Source organism: Bos taurus, chromosome 14 (assembly GCF_002263795.3).
Source record: "Bos taurus isolate L1 Dominette 01449 registration number 42190680 breed Hereford chromosome 14, ARS-UCD2.0, whole genome shotgun sequence".
NCBI classification, from domain to species: Eukaryota; Metazoa; Chordata; class Mammalia; order Artiodactyla; family Bovidae; genus Bos; species Bos taurus.
The window spans coordinates 53,407,255-53,419,536 of NC_037341.1; the positions used below are offsets into that span (position 1 = coordinate 53,407,255).

The 12,282-nt window shown below is 39.4% G+C and overlaps 1 non-coding gene across 1 annotated transcript; it reads right to left on the bottom strand.

Moving 5' to 3' along the window:
- Positions 1-9,479: 9,479 nt before the first annotated feature.
- Positions 9,480-9,551, bottom strand: TRNAC-ACA (transfer RNA cysteine (anticodon ACA)). Its single transcript has one exon. It is a non-coding gene; the product is annotated as a tRNA-Cys (tRNA).
- Positions 9,552-12,282: the final 2,731 nt, after the last annotated feature.

Consider the following 12,282-nt stretch of genomic DNA (forward strand, 5'->3'; position numbering starts at 1 on the left):
CATGATAAATGATGATTAGAAAAATATTCTAGGGATATAGTGTTTATTCTCAGGAGTTATAAAAGTTTTCAGACATCAGATATTAGTCGTAAATTACTTCTTTCTGGCACTAAATGGTAGCCTGCTGCTCAGGAAAAATTAATTTAGTGCTTTATGTCTTTAGAATACACAAGCTAATGTCAAATCATAAAATGATTATCACATAATTAGCTTTATTAATAATAGTAATATATTCATATTATACTCTAAAATCAGCAAGATTCTTCCAGTAAGTCACTCAGTAAAAATAATTTAAATATTTTGGAAGCTAATTAACTTTGTCTATGAAGCACCATTTAACATACTAACATTGCAATTTACTAAGCAGCAGAAGTTGACCTAAACGAGACATATGCAGCTCTGCAACTCAAAATTATTGCAGTTTTCTAACCTCTAAAACTTCTGTTCTATAGTGGACCTCAACTGAGAAATACTCTTACAAGTATTTAAAGAGGATACATTCCTCTTTAAATAGTAGTTAATACTAGTACATAATAGTAGATAGTAGGATTGTTATCCCCACTATCACACTATTGAAACCAAGACTATCAACTGTTCACTTCGGGGTGCTGAGTGCAAGCTCCATTGAATGGCTTCTAATGACACAAACGGGAATTTAGGACTATGCCCAGGACAAAATTAATAGAAGAGAAAGTTCTGAGTGCCAGCATGTATTTCTTCATGGAAGCCTTTCATGCAATTGGTCTTATTCATTTACAGGTCACACTTTAAAGTTTTACATGGCACTGCTGCTACTGCTGCTAAGTCGCTTCAGTCGTGTCCGACTCTGTGAGACCCCATAGACGGCAGCCCATGGGCTCCTCCGTCCCTCGGATTCTCCAGGCAAGAATACTGGAGTGGGTTACCATTTCCTTCTCCAAGGCATGAATGCATGCTAAGTCGCTTCAGTCATGTCCAACTCTGTGCGACCCTATGGACAGCAGCCCACCAGGCTCGTCTGCCCACAGGATCCTCTAGGCAAGAATACTGGAGTGGGTTGCCGTTTCACAGTACTAACACAGTACTGCTACTGCTACTGCTACTGCTAAGTCACTTCAGTAGTGTCCGACCCTGTGCAACCCCATAGATGGCCTCCTACCAAGGCTCCTCTCTCCCTGGGATTCTCCAGGCAAGAACACTGGAGTGGGTTGCCATTTCCTTCCCCAATGCATGAAAGTGAAAAGTGAAGGTGAAGTCGCTCAGTCATGTCCAACTCTTGGCGACCTCATGGACTGCAGCCTTCCAAGCTCCTCCATCCATGGGATTTCCTAGGCAAGAGTACTGGAGTAGGGTGCCATTGCCTTCTCCAACACACAGTACTATAACACTTGAAATCAAAAATCATGCTTACTTTGTCTTTTCCCTTATTTGTTACCACTACAAAATAATAGCTTTCAGTTTGTTCTTCTAATATGACTATGTTGTGGAGGAAAAAAAAATCCAAAGAAAAGAAAATAGATTGAGATTTAGAAACTTCATTCTTTACAGAAATCTATACTGCACTTGAGTTTTCCTAAGGAAATGCTGATGTTCTCAGTATCATTTTCTACAAAATAAAATCAAATAAAAATATATACATATGCCCTGCTTTGTAATACAATAATAACTTTTATTCCCTCAGGCAACATCTTTAAGTTATTTACTTAGTGAAGATATATGAAAACACAGGCATATGCTTGAAATTGGTAAAATCTATGAAGCCAATTTTATTTTATGACATCTTGTGTCTTTATGGTATTGAGAAAGATCTCTCAATTTTTTGAATGTTGAAATTAATGATTATAGGTTCCTGAATGCCACAATACAAAAAATGGACATTTTGACTGATTGCTTTTAAGTATTTGCTATGAAGATACAGTGAGTGGTGACAGTGTAAAGTATTATGTGCTCAATATAATATACAAATTTGTAACAATGGAAAAGATTTAAATTTCAGTAAACATTTTGGTAAACTTACAAATGCAGTTAAAATGACAGAGAGGCTACAGTTTAGAAAATAAGTAGAAAGTGATATTTCAAAGTAATATAAAATAAATGTGTAAAGTCTTGATTCTTAGAAATTTGGAATATGCTTAAAGGATTTTTTTTTTTTTTTGAAACCTTCTTACAACATTTCACATCTCCTGGTGGTTCAGCAGTAAAGAATCCACCTCCCAATGCAGAAGACATGTGTTCAATCCCTGGGTCAGGAAGATCCCTTGGAGGAGGAAATGGCAACCCACTCCAGAATTATTGCCTGGGAAATTCTATGGACAGAGGAGCCTGGAGGGCTATAGTCCATGGGGTCACAAAGAGTTGGACACAGTTGAAGTCACTGAGCACACACGCACATTCTGCCTCTCTCGCACAGATACTGTACTCAATTATTTTTCCTAAGTTTTAAAATTCTAATAATAAAAGCTTTGACTATATCCCAAACCAAAACTACCTCTCTGCATTACTGAAGATGGCCTTCACTACTATTCAATGACCAACTGGGTATAAAAATTAGAAGCTGGTGTGTAGGAAATCTGTTTCCTTTCCTGATATCACCTCCAGAGAAACAGTCTGGTTAAATAATCTTTCAAGCATGCTAACTGGATCTCTCGATAGCATTTATTAACATGTCATCTTCTATGGAATGCTTAAAGCAATTATATACCTTATTATATACCTTAAAGCAATATATACCTTATATGTCTAGATTACTTATGGCAAAAATACCATGCAATTATGGATTTATAGGGTATGTTGCTCTGGAAAATTTTAGATATGTAATTATCAGCATAAACAGAGTTGGTATTTCTTGATTGTATTCATTAAAAACTGATTGCTTCTTAGCTACAAAATGTACCTTTTTAGACTGCTTTGTGAACATGAATCTGCATCCTTTTAAATATTTGTTTTTCTTATGCCAGCTGGCATAAAATTTTGTCACTAGAGCACACTGCTGGAGAAAAAGAGTTTGGCTTCCTATTTCTGGAGCACTGATTTTGCAAGTTCCTGTACAGTTCAAAGCTTCTCTAGTGCCTAATTCTACCAACACATAGGAGGGACAGGCAGCAATACCTGGCAGTCAGCAGCTTCCTTTGACATCTCCGATCTCTTGACAGTTTTTGGAAGAGTGACTCTTTCCCAGTGTCCAGCTCGTGCAGTGCATGGCAGGCAGCAGCATTCAGCAGACAACCTATTCCCAAGTATCTCTTAGCCACGGGCTCTTTCAAAATACCTGACTAGTACAATGGACAGTGGCCAGTAGAATCTCACAGGGAATAGCTTTCCCCAGTACTGAGTATCCAGGTAGGTTTCTAGTAAGTTTCAGAGGGCATATTTTCAGCAAGTTCTGCTGGCATGGCATCACAGAACTTCTGTCATCCTGTGAGTCACAGCTGTGCTGTCTACAAGAGAATTGGGGTCTCCTCTCTGGGAAATGCAAATTCTTCCTTGGGTAGTCTATCAAAGGGTTAGTGATTGCTCCTTAAATTTGTTATTTCTACACCTGAATTTTACTTTAGTTTTTACTTGCTAATACCTCCTTCTTTATTCTAAAAACCTATTATAGTTAATGATTCTTTATATTAAACTTTCCCTGTTCAAATAAAGAAATGAGAAATCATTGTAAAATTGCACTGCTAGCTACCCTCAAAGAAGACAAAGGGACATATATTCACTATCACAATATATTACAAAAGTTTTATTGCAAGAGTACTCGTATGTTCCAAGTAAAATATATTGCATGGTTTAAACAAAGGAAAATATTAATTTTCAGTTTTGGAATATTGCTATATCTTCATTTAGCTCCAGAGAAGCCTTAAAGTTTAGTTCCTGGATAATGTTCCAACATCAATTCTCCATTCTTCATTCAGGAACTCATACAAAAACTATAAAAATATTTTACTATAGTCTTGATGTTTGCAGAATTCTTTGAGCAGTGAAAGTGAAGATAGGCAACCTAACAATTGTGTAAAGATGGACTTAAAGATTAAACATTGTGATTGATCTCAATATTTAATAAAAGGTAAGAAATAAGACATGGTTAAAAACTAAGGACTATGTATTTTGAAATCTTATTTTTCACCCACAAGTAGGATTACTCAAAACTTACTAATTATGTTGCTATGATAATTTAATGAAAACATTAATGTGAAATGCTCTAATGATTTACTTCTTTATTATTCAGTGTCCATGACCAGACAACTCTCTCACTTCTCCTTATTCTAGGACTCAGGCTGATAGATCATTCACCAGACCAAATATTGGTCTTCTCCTTATCAGAGTAAGAGAGCTCTCTAGAAAATCTTACATAAACCCTCAAATACCACTATTTGTAAATGGAACATGTTGATTCCACTAACAATTCATTGGATATAGCTAGTTATATATCCCCCTCACTGAAAGGGAGCAAGAAAGAGCAATTTCATCAGAGTCCTGAAAGAGAAGAAAAGAACTCTTTATAAAATCATAGCAATAAATACTATAGTCTATCCTCTGGTCGCAACTCATGTGGTTCAGTTTTGTACCCTAAACAAGTTAAACTGTTAAAAAAGGTTCTTAAGTACAGGATCTCTGCATGTTGTGCAGTAACCTCTAAGCCAGGTTGACCTAGTCCAGACTTGCATAAAGTAAACAACAGCAATAATGAATTATCTGCTCTTTAAGCACCCAATACAGCACAATAAACATTTTCATTTGGAAAAAAGAAGAAGATTGGAAGATACAGAAATCATTGGTTTATAGCAAAACTGGTATCTTGCTGAGCAAGGAGTCTCCACATGATATTCTCTATGACCTTTGTCTCTGACTTCTAAATTTTTTCTTTTCTTTAACCTTCTCCATTTTCACTTGGCTAAATTTGAACTGGGCATTGGAAAATATATTCATTTGGGAGGCTATGCAGTTTTTTCATATCCTTCTGCCAAGAGTTATACACACAGTTCGTTTCAAAAACATAATTTAAATTTGTTTTATTTCTATTTTTTTTTTGCTCTTATGAACATCTCTTTAAATTAATTCCTGATATTGTTAGCACATCACTCTTTAGTGGGTAAAAGCGGTTATTAGCTTTTCTCTGAGCCAGTTTACCCAATTGCAATTTTAGAGTTAGCACAGCAACTTTTAAAAGTATAGATTATTTTCACTATATAAAAAATACATAAGATAGTATAGTGTGGTACAGTGCTTACATGTTTCTCTATAACACACTTTGCTCTCAATTTTTTGATCATCTCAACAAAAGCTTTTCAAGCAGCTTAAGCTTGTGAGCAGTCCCAAACATGAGACACTGTATTTGCTCTTATTCTCCTCAGTACCTCATTCTTTTAAATTCCAAATCCTTACCTAGAGTATTACTTCCTCCTAATAATTAGTCACTTCTATGATATAAAACGGAGAAGGCAATGGCACCCCACTCCAGTACTCTTGCCTGGAAAATCCCATGGACAGAGGACCCTGGTGGGCCATAGTCCATGGGTCGCTAAGAGTCGGACACGACTGAGTGACCTCACTTTCACTTTTCACTTTCATGCATTGGAGAAGGAAATGGCAACCCACTCCAGTGTTCTTGCCTGGAGAATCCCAGGGACGGGGGAGCCTGGTGGGCTGCCGTCTATGGGGTCGCACAGAATCAGACACGACTGAAGCGACTTAGCAGCAGCAGCAGCATGATATAAAAGCTACCACCAATATAATATTAAGTGATTGGAAGCCTGGGATATTTTTTCATAATACATACGCAATTTCCAGTTATTGGCAATCGGTGACCATTGCCTAATGGTGGTGATCCATACCTAATTGAGTAGAAATTAAATAAATATAACATTATTAAGATTAAAATAATTATTATCACTTGCATTCTTTATATAAAATTTGTAACTTTCTAATTTGGTTCTAAGGTTCTAATGAAATTTTTCATCAGGGAAAATATACCCTGGAAGATTATCTGTTACTGACAAAGAAGTTATATGAAGAAATTAATGCTCTACCCTTGACTAACAAATGCCAGTACTGCTAAGGCCTTCAGTGAGTTATCATAGAGAATGAAACTTAATTTGACCTGACCATTGTTATATGTCCCCCAAATATAAATATAAATATATGTTGTTCTTCAGTTGCTAAGTAATATCCAACTCTTTTGTGACCTCATGGACTGTAGCCCACCAGCTCATCTGTCCATAGGATTTCCCAGGAAAGAATACTGGAGTGGATTGCTACTTCTTTCTCCAGGGGATATTCCTGGCCCAGATATCAAATCCATGTCTCCTGCATTGTAGGCAGGATCTTTATTGCTGAGCCACCAACAAAACCCAGCCCTACAATTGATATAAGCATAAATAAGTATGATTTATGTGTGTGAGCATATATATACATATACACATGCATACACATTTACTAGAATTAAAATAGATATTTCAAATAAATTACTATTTATCCTAAAATCCCAAATTTCTATCTTATCTTATATCAGATCAGTTCAATAGCTCAGTTGCATCTGATTCTTTTTGACCCCAAGGCCTTTAGCATGCCAGGCTTCCCTGTCCATCACCAATTCCTGGAGCATATATAAACTTAGGTCCATTGAGTCAGTGATGCCATCCAATCATCTCACCCTCTGTCATCCCCTTCTCCTCCTGCCTTTAATCTTTCAAAGCATCAGGGTCTTTTCCAATGAGTCAGTTCTTTGCATCAGGTGGCCAAAGTATTGGAGATTCAGCTTCAGCATCAGTCCTTCCAATGAATATTCAGGACTGATCTCCTTTAGGATGGACTAGTTGGATCTTCTTGCAGTCCAAGGAACTCTCAAGAGTCTTCTCCAACACCACAGTTTAAAAGCATCAATTCTTCGGCGCTCACCTTTCTTTATAGTCCAACTCTCATATCCTTACAACCCACTCCAGTGTTGTTGCCTGGAGAATCCCATGAAAGGGGAGCCTGGTAGGCTACAGTCCATGAAGTCACAGAAGAGTTGTACACGACTTAGTGATTGAAAAACAACATATACCTAGACAGATATCCCATGTTCAAGAGCAAAGGAGAAGCCCCAGCAAGTTGGTAGGAGGGGTGAAATCACATTTTGAATCAAACCCCATACCCACCAGACACTCGGAGAGCTCAAACAAAACCTTGTGCACACCAGGACCCAGAGACCCCACAGAGACTGAGCCAGACCTGTGTTTGAGTGTCTCTTTCAGAGGTAAATGTCAGCAATGGCCTGCTGCAGGGGCAGAGGCTCTGGATGCAGCAGACCTGGGTCACACAGCCTGTGGCATAAGCACTCTTGGAGGAGGTCACCATTAACCCCACCATAGAGCCATCAAGCAGACAACCCACAAACTGCAGGAAAATTATACCAAGAAATTCTCACACTGTTAAGAAGATTCTAGGACCCACAACAGATTTCCCAACCTGGGGATCTGGCAAAGGGACTGAGAACCCCAGGGACTTTGACTTTGGAGGCCAGTGGGATTTGATTACAGAACTTACACAGGACTGGGGAAACAGACTCTTGAAGAGCACAAGAAAACCTTGTGTGCACCAGGACCCAGGAGAAAGGAGCAGTTAAGAGAGTCAATTCCCAGGCAGGTTGATAAGAAGTCCAGGATCCCCAAGGAAGAGGAGGAGGAGAAGGAGAAAGCGGTCTGGGGCTCTCAAAGAGGAGATAGGGGTCTGGAATTCTCAAGGAGGAGGAAAGCACAAATGCCTTGATTTTTATCTCTACATTCCTTAGTCTTAGTCACATAAAATGTTTTGTTTTTGTTTCCTTTAAGCTTGGAACTGATGATTACACAACAAACAACTCAGTTTAAACTCTGTACTAAGGATTATATAACAACAATGTGTCCTGCTTGAGGACAGTTTCACCTTCCCTGAAAACCTTCTGACTAATCCTGTTATCTTAAAATGTATATTATGGAGGTCTAGTGATATCTTTCTATTGTTAGTGCTAATCCTGTCATCTTACAATTTAAATTGTGTGAGTAGGTCTAGTAAGATCTTTCTTTACAACTTCAAGACATTCTTTTGATTTATTGCAATAAATAATTTAAAAAGTATATAACTCCCTTGCTAACTCTAGAAAGGGGGGCACTCTCTGTCTCCCTTCTGATGTTTACGTCAGAAGCTTTCTCTGTCCTTTTCCACCTTAATAAAACTTGGCTACACAAAATCTCTTGTGTGATCAAGCCTGGTCCCCAGACTCAAAGCTAAATCTTCTTCAGAGATCATAAATCTGAAATCGTTCACCATAAGCTATCAGAGTGACCCCAAAAGAGACTGACCCAGACTTGCCTATGAGTGTCCAGGAGTCTCCAGCAGAGGCATGGGTTGGGAGTGGCCTGCTGCAGGGTCTGGGGCACTGAGTGAAGCAATGCATGCACAGGACATTTTGAAGGAGGTCACCATTGTCTTTATTACCTCCACCATAGTTTGGTCTCAGATCAAACAGCAGGGAAGGAATGCAGCCCATCAACAAAAAATTGGATTAAAGATTTACTGAGCACACCCCTGCCCATGAGAACTAGACCCAGTTTCCCCAACAGTCAACCTTTCTCATCAGGAAGCTTCCATGAGCCTCTTATCCTAACCCATCAGAGGGAAGACAAACCCATCAGAGGGAAGAAAACCACAATCACAGAAAACTAACCAATGTAATCACATGAACCACAGCCTTGTCTAACTCAATGCAACTATGAGCCATTACATGTAGGGCCACCGAAGGCGGATGGGTCATGGCAGTGAGTTCTGACAAAACGTGGTCCACTGAAGAAGGGAATGGCAAACTGCTTCAGCATTCTTGCCTTGAGAACCCCATGAACAGTATGAAAAGGCAAAAATATATGACACTGAAAGATGAACTCTACAGGGTGGTAGGTGCCTAATATGTTACAGGAGAAGAGTGGAGAAATAACTCCAGAAAGAATGAAGTGATGAAGCCAAAGCAAAAACAACTCCCAGTTGTGGATGTGACTGGTGATGGAAGTAAAGTCCAATGCTGTAAAGAACAATATTGGATAGGAACCTTGAATATGAGGTCCATGAATCAAGGTAAATTAGAAGTGGTCAAACAGGAGATGGCAAGAGTGAACATAGAAGAAATGCAGTAGCCCTCATAGTCAATAAAAGAGTCTGAAATGCAGTATTTGGATGCAATCAGAAAAACGACAGAATGAATTCTGTTCGTTTCCAAGGAAAACCATTCAAAAAGATAGTAATCCAAGTCTAAGCCCCAATCAGTAATGCTGAAGAAGCTGAAATTAAATGGTTCTATGAAGACCTACAAGATCTTTTAGAACTAACACCCCAAAACGATATCCTTTTCATTATAGGGGAAGGGAAGGAAGGGAACTCGCTCAGTCATGTCCGACTCTTTGAGACCCCATGGACTGTAGCCCACCAGGTTCCTCCATCCATGGGATTTTCCAGGCAAGAGTACTGAAGTGGGTTACCATTTCCTTCTCCAGGGGATCTTCCCCACCCAGGAATCGAACCTGGGTCTCCTGCATTGTAGGCAGACACTTTACCGTCTGAGCCACCAGGGAAGTCCTTCATTATAGGGTACTGCAAATGCAAAAGTAGGAAATCAAGAGATACCTGGAGTAACAGTAAGTTTGGCCGTGGAGTACAAAATGAAACAGGGCAAAGGCTAACAGAGTTTTGCCAAGAAAACGCACTGGTCATAGCAAACATCCTCTTCCAACTACCCAAGAGATGACTACACGTGGATATCACCAGATGGTCAATACCAAAATCAGATTGATTATATTTGCAGCCAAAGATGGAGAAGCTCTATACAGCCAGCAAATATAAGACCAGGAGCTGACTGTGGCTCAGATCATGAACTCCTTATTATCAAATTCACTTAAATTGAAGAAAGTAGGGAAGACCACTCAACCATTCAGGTGTGACCTAAATCGAATCCCTTATGATTAAACAGTGAAAGTAAAAAATAGATCAAGGGATTAGATCAGATAGACAGAGTGCCTGAAGAACTATGGACAGAGGTTCGTGACATTGTACAGGAGGCTGTGATCAAGACCATACCCAAGAAAAAGAAATGCAAAAAGACACAATGGTTCTCTGAGAAGGCCTTATAAATAGCTTAGAAAAGAAGAGATGCAAAAGGCAAAGGAGAAAAGGAAAGATATACCCATCTGAATGCAGAGTTTCAAAGAATAGCAAGAGGGATAAGAAAGCCTTCCTCAGTGATCAGTGCAAAGAAATAGAGAAAAACAATAGAAGGGGAAAGACTAGAAATCTCTTCAAGAAAATGAGAGATACCAAGGGAATATTTCATGCAAAGATGGGCACAATAAAGTAAAGAAACGGTATGGAATTAAAATAAGCACAAGATATTAAGAGGAGGTGGCAAGAATACACAGAAGAACTATACAAAAAGGATCTTAATGACCCAGATACCTAGGATGCTGTGATCACTCACCAACAGCCAGACATTCTGGAATGTTAAGTCAAGTGGGCCTTAGGAAGCATCACTAAGAAGAAAGCTTGTGGAGGTGATGGAATTCCAGTTTAACTATCTTAAATCTTAAAAGATGACGCTGTGAAAGTGCTGTACTCAATATGTAGGCAAATTTGGAAAACTCAGCAGTGGCTACAGGACTGGAAAAGGTCAGTTTTCATTCCAATCCCAAAGAAAGGCAATGCCAAAGAATGCTCAAACTACCACACAATTGCACTCATCTTATACCCTAACAAAGTAATGCTCAAAATTCTCCAAGCCAGGCTTCAACAGTACATGAACTGTGAATTTCCAGATGTTCAAGCTGGATTTAGAAAAGCCAGAGAAACCAGAGATCAAATTGCCAAAATCTGTTGGATCATCCAAAAAGCAGGAGAATTCCAGAAAAAAAAAAACCATCTACTTCTTCTTTATTGATTATGCCAAAGCCTTTGACTCTGTAGATCACAACAGACTGTGGAAAACTCTCAAAGAGATGGAAATACCGGACCACCTGACCTGCCTCCTGAGAAATCTGTATGGAGGTCAATAAGCAACAGTTACAACTGGGCATGAAACAACAGACTAGTTCCAAGTTGGGAAAGGAGTATGTTAAGATTGTGTATTTTCACTCTGCTTACTTAACTTGTATGTAGAGTACATCATGTGAAATACTGGGCTGGACACAAGCGGGAATCAACATTGCTGGGAGAAATATCAATAACCTCAGATATGCAGATGACACCACCCTTATGACAGAAAGTGAAGAAGAGCTAAAGAGCCTCTTGATGAAAGTGAAAGAGGAGAGCGAAAAAGTTGGCTTAAAGCTCAACATTCAGAAAACTAAGATCATGGATCCAGTCCCATCAGTTCAGTTCAGTTCAGTCGCTCAGTCGTGTCCGGCTCTTTGTGACCCCATGAACTGCAGCACGCCAGACCTCCCTGTCCATCACCAACTCCTAGAGTTTACCCAAACTCATCTCCATCGAGTCGGTGATGCCATCAGCCATCTCACCCTCTGTCGTTCCCTTCTCCTCCTGCCCCCAATCCCTCCCAGCATCAGAGTCTTTTCCAATGAGTCAACTCTTCACATGAGCTTGCCAAAGTATTGGAGTTTCAGCTTTAGCATCAGTCCTTCCAAAGAACACCCAGGACTGATCTCCTTTAGAATGGACTGGTTGGATCTCATCACTTCATGCCAAATAAATGGAGAAATAATGTAAAAAGTGACAGATTTTATTTTGGGGGGCTGCCAAATCACTGCAGATGGTGACTGAAGCCACTAAATTAAAAGACACTTGTTCCTTGGAAGTGGAAGGAAGTTATGACCAACCTAGACAGCATATTAAAAAGCAGAGACATTACTTTTCCAGAAAATATCTGTCTAGTCAAAGCTATGGTTTTTCCAATAGTCATGTATGGATGTGAGAGTTAGACTATAAAGAAAGGTGAGCACCAAAGAATTGATGCTTTTAAACTGTGGTGTTGGAGAAGACTCTTGAGAGTTCCTTGGACTTAAAGGAGATCCAAACAATCCATCCTAAAGGAGATCAGCCCTGAATATTCATTGGAAGGACTGATGCTGAAGCTACATCTCCAATACTTTGGCCACCTGGTGCAAAGAACTGACTGATTTGAAAAGACCCTGGTCCTTTGAAAGACTGAAGGCAGGAGCAGAAGGGGATGACAGAAGATGACATGGTTGGAGGCATCACTGACTCAATGGACATGAGTTTGAGTAAGCTCCAGGAATTGGTGATGGATAGGGAAGCCTGGCGTGCTGCTGTCCATGGCGTCGGAAAGAGTGGACATGA